Consider the following 14,022-nt stretch of genomic DNA (forward strand, 5'->3'; position numbering starts at 1 on the left):
ACACACACACACAAAGGAACTGGGAGTGAGAGAGAGAAGGAAGGAAAAAGGACGAGCTCAGTGTAATGTGGTGCTCCAGACTGGGTCCCGGAAAGAGGACGTGGTAGAAACACAGGTCGGGGCTGCCGGGGTGGCGTAGTCAGTTAGGCATCTGCCTTCAGTTCAGGTCATGATCCCAGGGTCCTGGGATCAAGCCCCACATCGGGCTCCCTGCTCAGTGGGAAGCCCACTTCTCCCTCTCCCACTCCCCCTTCTTGTGTTCCTACTCTCGTTATCTCTCTCTCTGTGTGTGTCAAATAAATAAAATCTTTTTTTTTTTTTTTTAAAAAAAGAGGGGCGACTGGGTGGCTCAGTGGGTTAAAGCCTCTGCCTTTGGCTCAGGTCATGATCCCAGGGTCCTGGGATCAAGCCCCACATTGGGCTCTCTGCTCAGCAGCGAGCCTGCTTCCCCGCTCTCACTCTGCCTGCCTCTCTGCCTACTTGTGATCTCTCTCTCTGTCAAATAAATAAGTAAATAAATCTTAAAAAAAAAATAAATAAATAAGAAAAAGAAAGAAACACAGGCGCAAACTGAATGAAGTCTGCAGATGGCGAATTGTATTGTCCCGGTGTTCCTTTCCCAGCTCTGAAGAAGGTACTGTGGAGTGTATGTAAGGCGTTAACATTAAGGGAAGCTGGGTGAAGGGGCTATGGAAACTGTCTGGACCATCTTTGCAACTTCCCTATAAATCTACAGTCATCCCAAAATAAAAAGATTCTTTTTTTTTTTAAGTTCTTTTTAAAAAAGAGAAACAAAATATTGTCAGGCCCTGCCACATTCCTACAACGTGCCCCTGCAGCATTCCCCTGTAGCTGGGCGGCTCCCAAGTCTTCTGTCCCAGCCCAAGCCTAAGACCAATGCTCTCCAGAGGAAGCAGGAATTTAGAGAATTTTAAAACTGAAATGGCAGGGGCACCTGGGTGACTCAGCTGGTAATCATCTGCCTTGGGCTCAGGTTGTGATCCCGGGCGCTGGGATAGAGCCCTACATCGGGCTCCTTGCTCAGAGGGGAGTCTGCTTCTCCCTCTCCCTGCCGCTCCCCGTGCTTGTGTTCTCTCTCTCCCTGACAAATAAATAAATAAACTCTTTAAAAACAAATAAATAAAACTGAAAAGGCTCTGGCATCTATAGTTCCTAGGGATGTTAATTACTTGGGAAAAGGGGGGAGGTGGGTTAGGAGAAGCAGCAAAGTTGAAAAAGGCTTCCCAATGCAGGACTCTGAAAGCCACTGGTAGGTTCGAGGTTTTAGAACTCTTCATGGAGGAGCTGTATCATGAGACATTTCCCTTCCCCCAAATTATTTAACAAGGTCCCTTCCTTCTCTTGGCCTCCTTGTGGAACCAGTCCCACCACCTCTATGGGAGGCCCGGTTCCAGCCTGGTTCTGGGGGGAGTCGGGGGAGGTGGCTAGCATCATGCTGGCCCCACCCCGAGGCCCAGCGCTGACCTTAGCCCTGCCTTCTGGACCCCGGGCCACACTGGTGCCTCCGCCCCAGAACTGGGTCTGCTCCGTGCCGCAAGAGCAGCCGCCCAGAGCCCCAGCCCGCCATCACCTTAACTCCCTCATTTCAGTGGGAAGCCCAAACCCGCCAAGGACATAGCCATCCTTTTGTGGACAAAACGGAGGCCCAGAGAAATGAACTAATTTGCCAAGCTCACCAAGGTCCCCTGATAAGGAAGGCTATGCCTTACCCACCTGTCACTCTCCTCGGATGCCTGCTGTCAGTGGAACCCCTGCAGAGCATGTATACCTGTTTGTCACCTGACTCGCCCCTGCCATTCTGCTATCCACACACCGGCCAGAACTCGCTGTAACTTGGTGGTTTTGCCCGCTGCCAGCTGCTCCCTGCCCTGTCCTTCCTGCTTCCACACCTGCTGACCTGGGAGTCCCAGCTCCACCGGCCCCGGGTGGTGGGGAACGGCGGGGGGATCCCTGGCTCCTGTTACCCTGCCCTTCCCCAAACCGGACGATGACCAGAGAGAGGACAGGGGACCGAAGGGAGGGGGAAGGTTCAGAACACAGGGATCCTCACTGCTAGGCACCTGCGATGGTCCCAGGGGACAGTGAAGGGATGCTGAGAACCCAGACCCCAGACCACTGACCTGCCTGCTCTCATCACTGCACCAGGCACAGAACCCTCCTTATTTGCTGCTCTCCTTCAAGCGACCCAGCTGTTGACCAGAAGATACGACAGGACCCTGTCTTGTAGATGTTAAAACTCAGGGGGTTGGGGGGTGTGAGGCTGGTGTGACACTCCACAATCTATGCACCAGTGGCGCTGTTCCCATAGAACTCTTGAAATGCTTTTATGCTCCTTATGTTTACTTTGCAGAGGGAGGTACTGTGCAAAGGCACTGACCATTCTCTGGCATTTACTTCCAATTGCATGAAAATTGGGATGTTTTCCCTTTCCATTCACACCGCATCTCAGAATGACAAAATAAATAAACTAACAATAAACTTTTCTGGAGAAAGATCTGTAGCTTGGGGATGCTTAGCAGAGGGAATATTGTGATTCAAAAGTTATATGATTCTTTGTTCCCAAGGGACCTCTTTTCAAGTAGAAGTGGTATCATTTATTTTTTTTTTAAGATTTTATTTATTTATTTGTCAGAGAGAGAGAGCGAGAACACAGGCAGACAGAGTGGCAGAGGGAGAAGCAGGCTCCCTGCGGAGCAAGGAGCCCGATGTCGGACTCAATCCCAGGACGCTGGGATCATGACCTGAGCCAAAGGCAGCCGCTTAACCAACTGAGCCACCCAGGCGTCCCTACAAGTGGTATCATTTAATGTTAGAATAACATGCATAGTGAATACACGCACTAAAAGTCTGACGTCGCTGGACAAATGGGGAAAATATTTTCTAAGAAACACTCCTGTATGCATTCAACATTAAACGCTAGGAGGGCCACAACCGTGGGGTGACTGCTCAGGTGTGTAAGGAATAAACACTTGGGTGAGGTGACTTCAAGGGAGCTCCCCTCACAGCATCCGGGAAGTGGGGGACAGGGACCTCAGGCTGCAGGCCGTGAGGGGGAGGCGCTTAGCTCAGGATTGCCTTAATTCCTGAGGTACCTCCTGGCCCCCCACCGTCCCGCCCCCCAACTGCTCATTCACACAGTCATCCCTGCAGTGAGTTTCCTGAGCTCCTCTCCTGTCCTCCTCTGTCACAGCCCCCTGCCTGAACTTTCCATGGCATTGGCGGCTCTCTAAAGTGATTTTGTCATCAATGTGCTGTGGGTTTGGTTTTGTTTTTTCCTGCCTGCACTAGAACGTAAGCCCCGTAGAGCAGGGGCTTTGTCCTCCGGCCCACGGCTGACTCTGAGAACCTAGAACAAGGCCAGAGCAGAAGCCGTACCGTGTGCGTGTGCACGTTCACATCGTCGTCATTATCTCCAGTATCACCACAGGCAGGTATGGCCAGAGGGCTCGAGATCAAACCCAGGCTCCGCTGCTAATGAGCCGCGTGCTAAGTGAGTTACTTAACTCTCCCGTGCCTCGGTTTCCCGGGGGAACCATGGGAATGTAATAACGGATCCGCCCCCTTCTGTGAAGCACTTTGGGAGGACTCTGGCATATAAACACTTAATAAGCCTTAGTTGTATTTATTTCATCAGGGCTAGCCCTGGGCCAAACTGCCTCCAAACCCCATCCTAACTCCCACGTTGCCGGTCAGCTCTCTCCTCACTGTCAGCCGGGTAGGATAGACGGCCCTGATGTCCTCCCGTTTTCAGCCTCTGAGAGCCCCCGCCCCACCCCCACCGGAAGTGTGCTCTGGGACGCTAAGCCGTGCTCTGCAATGAACTTCCGGCTGCAGCACCGCTCCACAGAGTAGGCTCCATCCCATTCCTAAGGACTGAAACAATGGATCATCCAAACCCTGTCAAAGTATTTAAGCAAATCTGCTACATCCCTTGACAAAATAGCCCCGGGATCATCCCAAGTTGGCAGAGGGATAAAAAGCCCATTGTGAGTAGACTCGACTAGAAGGCCTAGCCTCATGTCCTCCAGAACTCCTGCCCCTTGGGGACCTCTCTGTAATGACCACGGTCATCACCCACCGGCTCAAAGGGGAGGACCCAAGTGCAGACACAGGATGCCCCATTCCCCAACAAGACAGCCCAGGGCAGGTGGCAGGTCTGTCAACTCTCCTAAGGCTCAGGGATGATTAGCACGTTAGGTCCTGCTGCTGCCCTCAGAGGGTTAGAGAAGGAGTAACTTCCTTCAGCCCTTTGAGGGTAAAGCAAAGAATTAAATTGATGAGACAGATCAACAGGAGAAAAGGGTACACATTTTATGTGATATTTTTCCTTCAAAAGGAAAATAAAGGCCTGAAGAAGCCTTTGGCCCCAAAATTTATTCACCTTTTTTAAAACAAAGTATGACCAATGGTGGGGAAGTGGCAAGATAAGGTGCCCTGGGTTCAGGGCAATAAATTTTGTCACAAAAAACCCAGGAACCAGGGGTACCTGGGTGTCTCAATGGGTTCAAACCTCTGCCTTTGGCTGTGGTCATGATCCCAGGGTCCTGGGATGGAGCCCCACATCCGGCTCTCTGCTCGGCAGGGAGCCTCCTTCCAGCTCTCTCTCTCTGCCTGCCTCTCTGCCTACTTGTGATCTCTGTCAAATAAATAAATAAAATCTTTAAAACAAACAAACAAACAGGAATCAAACAACGCTAAGTCCAAAGTTTTCAGCCTTAAATATATGGAAGGAGAGTGTTTGCCTGAACAAGACTGCACACTGATGATAAGGATGGAATCAGGAGATTGTTCAGACACGTTAATTTTGAGATGTTAGATCCCAGTTGGCAAAGTCAAACGGGCAGTTGGATGCTTGAATGGGGAGTCAGGGAGAAGATCAGTCTGGCGATATCAATTTTGGAGCCAACAGCATGTAGATGTCACTTAAAGTCATGAGATTGAGTTGATCAAAAGGCAATCATAGTCAATAAAGAGGAGAGGAGCTCCAAGGGCTAAACCTCGGGCCCTCCAACCTTAAGATACAGAGATACAGAGAAACTTCAAAGACACTGAGCAAAGCAACCAGGAGGCAAGAGAATCAGCAGTATCTCAGAAGCCAATATGAAGTAAGTCTTCAGGAATTACCAACTGTGTCAAATGTTGCAGGGGTCAAGAAGATGCTTTGACCATTGGCAGCATGGGTCATTGATGACCTTGACAATGGCAGTTTGAGCCAAATGATGACGATTAAGTGTCACCAAAAGAGAATGGGAGAAGCAGCAGAGACAGTGAGATATCTTTTCAGGCCATTGCTATCAAGGAGAAAACAGAAGCAGCAACTGGAGGGAGATGTGAAGTCAGTGGAGGTTTGGGGGTGTTTTGTTCTTAAGACGGGAGACTTTAGAGCATATTGGTCTGATAACTAGAATGATGCAGGAGAAAAGAGAACTGCCAGAGTGAAGTGCTTAGGTGAAAAGAAAGGATCAAATCTGGAGACTATCAGAGGCTGATCCCAGACCATGGTCTACTTATGGGCAGCATAAATGGGGGTCAATACGGGCAGGATAGTGGGGGGATCATCTATTCATTTTCTCAATGAAATATGGATTGGGGTCATCAGCAGAGAGTGAGGAGGAAGGAGGGTGGAGAAGAGGAGAAAGTGTGAAATAGTTTAGGAGAGTGGAGAATGGAGGCAGGTTGTCAGGCAAAAACATAAGCCCACTTGAGGTCGCTAGTTATGGAGTTAAGTGAAACCAACCTGTATGGTTGTTTCTCCAGCCAACTCAGTGAACCCAGAGCAGGCATGAAATAGACAACAGATGTCAAGGAATTGAGACAAAATAGGGTTTTGCTTTGTTTTGTTTTAATTCGTTTTAACAGCAAAGATGTTTAAAGCATCTCAAAGTATAGAGGGAAAAGTGAAATAGAAACTCTCACATGTGTCTAGTAAGAGTGTAAATTGCTGAAATTAACTTCAGAAATATTAATTCCTGAGTCTTAAAAATATTCATTTTGCACTTCTAGGAATCTCTTCTAAGAAGATCATAAAAATGAAGAAAAATTACAGAAGAATATTTATGTAAGTGTTATTTACATGTGTGAAAAATTGGAAATTACTATATTACTAATATGAAGGGATTGGTAACAAAAATAACAAGATAGGGGCGCCTGGGTGGCTCAGTGGGTTAAAGCCTCTGCCCTCAGCTCGGGTCATGATCCCAGGGTCCTGGGATTGAGCCCCACATTGGGCTCTCTGCTCGGCAGGGAACCTCCTTCCTCCTCTCTCTATACCTGTTTCTCTGCCTACTTGTGATCTCTGTCAAATAAATAAATAAAATCTTTTAAAAAAATAACAAGATAATAGTGTACAAAGCAATAGTGTTTATTGAAACTAAATTTACAAAGTCTTTCACAACGTGAAAAAATCCTCAAGGCAAAAAGTTATGCACTAAAAATAAGTAGGATAAAATACATTTTTTAAAAAGACTTATCTCTGGTGCACCTGGGTGGCTCAGTGGGTTAAAGCCTCTGCCTTCGGCTCAGGTCATGATCCCAGGGTCCTGGGATCCAGGCCCACATCAGGCTCTCTGCTTAGCGGGGAGCCTGCTTCCCTTCCTCTCTCTCTGCCTGCCTCTCTGCCTACTTGTGATCTCTGTCTGTCAAATAAATAAATAAAATCTTTTTATCACTAGCCATCAGGGAGATTCAAATTAAAACAACATTGAGATACCACCTGACACCAGTTAGAATGGCCAAAATTAGCAAGACAGGAAACAACGTGTGTTGGAGAGGATGTGGAGAAAGGGGAACCCTCTTACACTGTTGGTGGGAATGCAAGTTAGTGCAGCCACTTTGGAGAACAGTGTGGAGACTCCTGAAGAAATTAAGAATAGAGCTTCCCTATGACCCTGCAATTGCACTGCTGGGTATTTACCCCAAAGATATAGATGTAGTGAAAAGAAGGGCCATCTGTACCCCAATGTTTATTGCAGCAATGGCCACGGTCGCCAAACTGTGGAAAGAACCAAGATGCCCTTCAACGGATGAATGGATAAGGAAGATGTGGTACATATACACAATGGAGTATTATGCCTCCATTAGAAAGGATGAATACCCAACTTTTGTAGCAACATGGACGGGACTGGAAGAGATTATGCTGAGCAAAATAAGTCAAGCAGAGAGAGTCAAGTATCATATGGTCTCACTTATTTGTGGAGCATAACAAATAACATGGAGGACATGGGGAGATGGAGAGGAGAGGGAGTTGAGGGAAACTGGAAGGGGAGATGAACCATGAGAGACTATGGACTCTGAAAAACAACCAGAGGGTTTTGAAGGGGCGGGGGCGGGGGGGGGGGAGGTTGAGGAACCAGGTGATGGGTAATAGGGAGGGCACATACTGCATGGAGCACTGGGTGTGATGCCAAAACAATGAACACTGTTATGCTGTAAATAAACAAATAAAGGAATTTAAAAAAAAATAAAAAAAAATAAAAAGACTTATCTCTTTATTTGAGAGAGAGAGAGAGTGCATGCACAGTGTGGTGAGGGGCAGAGAAAGAGGGAAATAAAGAATCTCAAGCAGACCCCCTGCTGAGCAAGGAGCCCCACTCAGGGCTCTCATGATCCTGAGATCATGATCTGAGCCTAAATCAGGGGTCAGACACCTAATTGACTGAACCATCCAGACACCCCAGGATAAAATACATTTTTAGAAGTCATCAGGAAGCTTCCAAAATATTGGTTGTAATTATCTTTGGGTACCAGGATTCCAGATGATTTTCATTTTCTTCATTATTGCTTTCTGTATTTTCCAAAATGGGTGTATATTTCTGTCAAATCAGAACAAAAATACAATGTTTAAAAATATGGTCCTTCCTGAAAGCAGGTAGGTGTATGGACTTGAAGGCACTGGGGTTCTTCCTAGTCCTGGGATTCACATAGAGTCTCCACAGTCTGGCATCTCAAATTGTGCAAATTCCAAGCACATTCAAAAATTCCCTCCCAAGCAGTCTGTTTACCTCATCAGAGCTGAACACTCTAAAGCTCCAACCTAAAGATAAAATGAGTATTTCATTTACAACGAACTGTTTATTCAAGGTGTAATAACAGATTCTTATTCTAGAATGATCAGCATCTCCCAACTCTTTCATTCCCAGACTTGCCCCAGTCCTCCCCAGAATTTAGAGGAAGCTTTCTAAACTTGGGAACATCTAGATCTAGGAGGCATCCTGACCAAGGTTTGTAAAATGATTTTACTCATAAATTCAGCAAAGAAAACATTAGAGTACATTAAAAGGAACTTCTATTAACGTATCAATCAGCTGTTACTGCATAATATATGTGCTGCCGAAGCGAGCACGCTGTTACTGCATAATAAGTAAACATCAGGATTACACAGTAATAAACATGCATTTCATTCATGCATTTGTGTATTGGCTGGAGCGGGTCTGACACAAACTGAGCTTGACTGGGCGGCTCTAAGCTGCAAACTGGGACCAGATCTGCTCTCTGTGTCTCTTATCCTCCTTAGACCAGTGGGCTAGCTTGGTCTGTTCTCATGATGTAGGCAAATACATGAAAAAATAAGCCGAACCACGCAAATGCATGTCAAGTCCCTGCTTGTATGTCTGTTAAGAGTCCATTGGCCAGGGATGCCTGGGTGGCTCAGCTGGTTGAGCAGCTGCCTTCGGCTCAGGTCATGATCCCAGCGTCCTGGGATCGAGTCCCACATCGGGCTCCTTGCTCGGCAGGGAGCCTGCTTCTCCCTCTGACTCCGCCTACCACTCTGTCTGCCTGTGCTCGCTCTCTCTCTCCCTCTAACAAATAAATAAATAAATAAATAAATAAAATCTTTTTAAAAAAAAAGAGTCTATTGGCCAAAACAAGTCACGTGACAAGAGCAAAGACATTCTCCCTAGTGGAAGAACCTGCGGAATCGCACGGGAAAGAACCTGAGCTAGTTAACCAATCTACCATTACTAGTAGAGAAGGAAAAAATTTAAAAATGCAAATGTGGGAGGTAGAAATTAATTTAAGATGAGTAAATGCCTTAAACAAAATCTAATCGTGGACAGCTCCTACTCCCAGTTACTTTCTCAACGCCCCTATTGAAACTCCACCCCTAAAGTCCCTGCATTCAGTCCTTGAGCAGCATTTCTCATACCCTTCCCCTCCCAAGGAGAGACTTGAGCCAGAAACCGAGCCTAGGTGGGTCAGCAGGTTAGTGAACATCAGCCTAGGGAAGAAAAAGAAATCGTGGCTTTTCTCTATCCTGGGCATATACCAGGGGCTGAAGCCTCTTGGAGCGGTCCAAGCCAGCCTCAATGCCATCCAGTCTGCCCTACATCCCAAAGCCCACTTTAATCTTTTCTAGAGGCTGGAGGCTGAAGCCTGAGCTACCTGCTACCAGGTTCCCTCAATTGAAGATTTGGTTTGGGGATTCTGTCATCAAACCGGGACCGCCATTCATCAGAAACAAAAAGAACATGCATTAATGACACCATAATATGCTTAATGCAGTCTGAAATTGTCTCCCTCCACCCCCCCCCCCCCCACTGCACACTTTCTCCTCCCTTTCCTTCTTCTTCTCCTTCTCCTTTCCAAGCCCGCTTCCAAGCTGACCTCAAGCTCCAGCAAAGACCCTGAGTCAGTCCAGCCACACAGCCTGGGGCCCAGAGGTGTGCCCTAGTCATGATCTCTATCCCAGCATCATATTTGTGTCACTCACACAAGTCAGGGGTTGCACCTTCTGCTGTGAAACATGCTGGTGGAGAGCACTGGGCTTTGGGGTCAGACCCAAATGGAAACCCATCTCCCCCTCTCACCTACCTCGTGACCTTAGGCAAATTGCTTAACCCCTCAGGGCACTTTTGGGGTCTGGGCAACAACATGCAAAAACACAGGTGTCTGTGGCCAGTGAACTGAGACGTGAAACAGCGATCAGCCATCAGCCAGCGATAAGCCAGGAACACCTGTTGGTATCTGTCAGCTCCCACCACGTGGCACAAACCAGCTCCTTCCTTCCGCATCACGGGGTGGGTCAACAATCTTTTCCGTGCTCCTGGTTAAGATACTAGTCTATTCGGTGTACTTCCTAGCACCCTTGATTCCATTCAGCAATGACGTGTGGGGTAGTTACACTGTGGCAACATTGTGGGTGTTTAAGGGCAGAAAGAAAAAAAAAATAGGCCTTTTTTTTTTTTTTTTTAAGTTCTTGCTATGATAACTTCATGGGTATCTCTCACCCCTGCTTGACTTTGTTTAAAGAGGGCAGGTTCAGAGTAAGATTATTTGAGCTACTAGGAGGAAGGGGGTCAAAGGGAAAATACTAATGCTTCATATAAGGAAAACAAGGCCATTTCAGTGGCCTAAGACAACAGAAGTTGATTTTTCACTCCTGTATCAGCCCAGGGGGGCGTCCTGGGTCAGCCTGTGGCTTCCCTCCATATGGTGAGTCCAGCACCCAGGCTCCTTCCATCTCGTGAACCTGCCACCCTTCATGGCCTCACAGTCCCTAATGCTCAAACCAGGCAGAAGGAGAGGGAGAAGCAGGCTCCCCACAGAGCAGGCAGCCCGACAGGGGGCTCTATCCCAAAACCCTGGGATCATGACCTAAGCTGAAGCCAGATGCCCAACCGACTGAGCCACCCAGGTGTCCTAGGACTCATGTTTTATGCCAGAAACTCAAACTCAAGTGGATCAAATAACTTGCCCAGAATCATCCAACTAGAAAGAGTAGCAGAGCCCAAATTCGAATCAGTTTTCCTAGCCTGTAGTTCAGCCATATTCTCCTTAGTCCCAGTTAGTTTTAAAAGGGGAGCTATTAATCTCATCTTCTAAACACCATGTGTGCCAAGTAGGCCCAAGAAGCATCTCTTGGCTGCTTCGGACATGAACTTTTTTTCCTCAGTTCAGCCAAGCTTTGATATACCATGTGCTGGGCCCAAACCAGCTCCTGGTGGAACCCCGGTTGGGGGACACCACTCTCACCTGCAAACAGCTCATGGGGTCCTAGAGGAGACAGTTGTACAAGCCTGGGTGTGGCTGAAGCAGAGTGTGAAATGAGTCCCGTGCTAGGGACACAAAGGGGGTCATGAGGCTAAGGATGTAGCCATGGTTCGAGGTTGGCACGAATCTCATCCCAGTAACTTTGGCTACCTGAGAACCAAGCTGGCTGGCTGCCACATTAGCTGTCAGCATTGACTGGCTCCTGAAGAAGCTGGTTCTCTGCACTTTTCAGGTAATTTCTGTGTTTCTGCTTTTCCACGTTTGCGCTAGGGCCTGACATGGACAGCAGAGCCCCACTCATCAGCCTTTTCTCTGGAAGTCATCTGTTACCCACAGTTAGACTGACTTTGGTTCTGAGAGTGTCAGCCATTGGCTGGAAAATGAGTCAAACACTGAGTTTCATTGACAAAGGGCAAAGTCTCCAAAAGTTCTGCCTGACCAAAGTCCCCAGGAGGCCAGCCTCTGAGCCTTAAGTGTCAAGAGACCAATTAACCCAGAACTTTCCTTGAGGGCTGGCTGGTATGATTTAAAAAAAAATAAAAGCAGGCGCTTAACCCGGCTGGGCCCAGCTGTGGTCCTTCTCGGCACCACGGTGACCTAAGCCTCATTTTCCTTGTCTGTGGACTGGGGATGGTAAGGCCTGGCTCACCGGGCAGCCCTGGGAACGAGATGAGGCCACCTCTGCCCAAGCCCCCATACATGGTTCTGTTGTAATTGGCACTGAATTCCCGCCCTGAGATCTCACCGAGCTCCTCTTGAAAAGCTCTAGAGCAGGTTCACTCGGTATTGCCTTCACATAAACATCCCTCCTTAAGACGCCGTCTTTGAGGATTACTTCACACTCCTTGAATGCCAGACTTATCTATTTAAAACCCAGAACACGACCTCCTCGCCTTTGGAAACCCCGTCGTGACCTCTGAGGCTGTCGAGCTACCCTGGAAAGGGCTCACTTCGCCTGACTGTGCCTGCATCCCATGGCCGAATGGGATGTAGCTGAAATTGTGACATTAGGTGGGGCTCACACCAGGTTGTCATTTTTAGCCTGCCCTGCAGGCTGTGTGCACCCAGGCGCCCGCTCACGGCCAGTTCAACCATCAAAGTGGAATTCCGAGTTCTAATGTAGAGGCCCCCAGTGAGGATCTGAGACCCAGAAGGCCCTTTCCCACAGGGCCGGGCAAACCTGGTGATCAAGGACACCCCTCTCCTTTCGGAAGGGTTCTTGCCTACATCCTTTGAGACCAATGAACGTCTATCCTTTAAAAATGATAAAGCCTCAGGAAAAAGCAAACCCCGACCCTCCTACACACTCACCACCAGATTAGTGTGTCCAACGTAGCCCCAAATCCCTTTTCCATCTTTGGTGATATGGAAAGCACGGCAGCCTCTCTTAAGTGGCATTAAATTGCCAGTCAGTCTTTCAGGAAAGCAGGACAATGTAAGCCCAGCCCTCTGAAATGAGCGGTTTTATTTCCTGATGCCTCATAACTCCCTTCAGATCATCTCCAGGTTCCCAGTGTCTCTCTCGGACCATGCGGCCGGTATGACACTCAGAAATCAGAGTCTCTCTGCTCAGGCCAAGAAACACAAGCCAGGTGTTGATCATCATAAGAGAAATAAAGAAGCGCTTCTCCGCACAGAGTCTTCATTATCAGGAGAAAATGCTAATCCCACCTTTCGGATAATGATAGCACATCTGTCTCTTTTTTCATTTCCGGTGAGAAAATCATTTGCCTTCTAAAACAGGACTAACTACAACACGAAGGGCATTCTGAACCCCAGGATGTGGGAATTGAAAAGGCAGGATTCATACAAGGAAAACTTTTCTTCTTTGGTGTCTCAGATCACAAATTAGAACAGTGTGCACAGTCTGAAAAACACTGTTCAGCAGCCCACCGAGGAGAAGCAGTCTTCACTGGCTCAGTCAAGATTTAAAAATCAGAGAAGATGTGGTGGGGGGTATAGCTCAGTGGTAGAGCATTTGACTGCAGAGAAGATGTGGTACACACACACACACACAGAATATTACAGAGTCATCAAAAAACGAAATCTTGCCATTTGCAACAGCGTGAATAGAACTAGAGGCTATTATGCTCAGCAGAATAAGTCAATCAGAGAAAGGCAATTATCCTATGATGTCACTGATATGAGGAATTTGAGAAATAAGGCAGAGGATCATAGGGGAAGGGAGGGGAAATAATGAAACAAGACAAAACCAGAGAGGGAGACAATCCATAACAGACTCTTAATCTCAGGAAATCTGAGGGTTGCTGGGGATGGGGGGATGGGGATAGGGTGTCTGTGTTATGGACATTGGGAGGGTATGTGCTATGGTGAGCTCCGTGAATTGTGTAAGACTGATGAATCACAGACCTGTACCCCTGAAACAGATAGTACATTATATGTTAATAATAAAAAATTTTTAATTTAAAAAATAAAATAAAAATCAGAGAAAGATCAAGATCTCATTTTCCCCGTGCCCTGGGCCTCACCGGCCACGGCCCTCACCAGGTCAGAGCCTCTCGGAGTACAGACTCTAATCTTAGCACAATGGGCTTCCTCAGATCAAGGTGACCTCCCTCCCGCAGTGTTTTCCTGATCTGCGTGCTCCCTGGCTCTCTAGCCCGCTGGCCTTATGCAACTTCTCTTATCTGTGCTCAAGCAATTGGTAAACCAAGGTCTTTCTGGGCGGGGTTAATCTCTTTATCAGGCCCAGATCTTGAGATAGTGACAGTTAATTGTAATTTGGGTTTGGGGAGCTCATTTTCTCCCGGGTGCATTTACGTCTCTAATTTCCCCTTCCTGAACCTTCTTTGTCTGAGACTTTTGTCTATGGGTCACTTAACCGTTTGGCCCTGTGTCCATTTTCTGGTACTTAAAATGAGACAGCTTGACTAGATGAGCTTTTTGTGTATCAGCCCAAGGAGATACAGCCGGTCAGGGGCAGGACTGGGACAAGGGATCAGATGGCAGCCCTTGTTCAGATGGAAAGTTGCTCAGCTGACCCACCTTCCA

The sequence above is a fragment of the Meles meles genome, chromosome 14 (assembly GCF_922984935.1).
Source record: "Meles meles chromosome 14, mMelMel3.1 paternal haplotype, whole genome shotgun sequence".
Lineage (NCBI taxonomy): Eukaryota > Metazoa > Chordata > Mammalia > Carnivora > Mustelidae > Meles > Meles meles.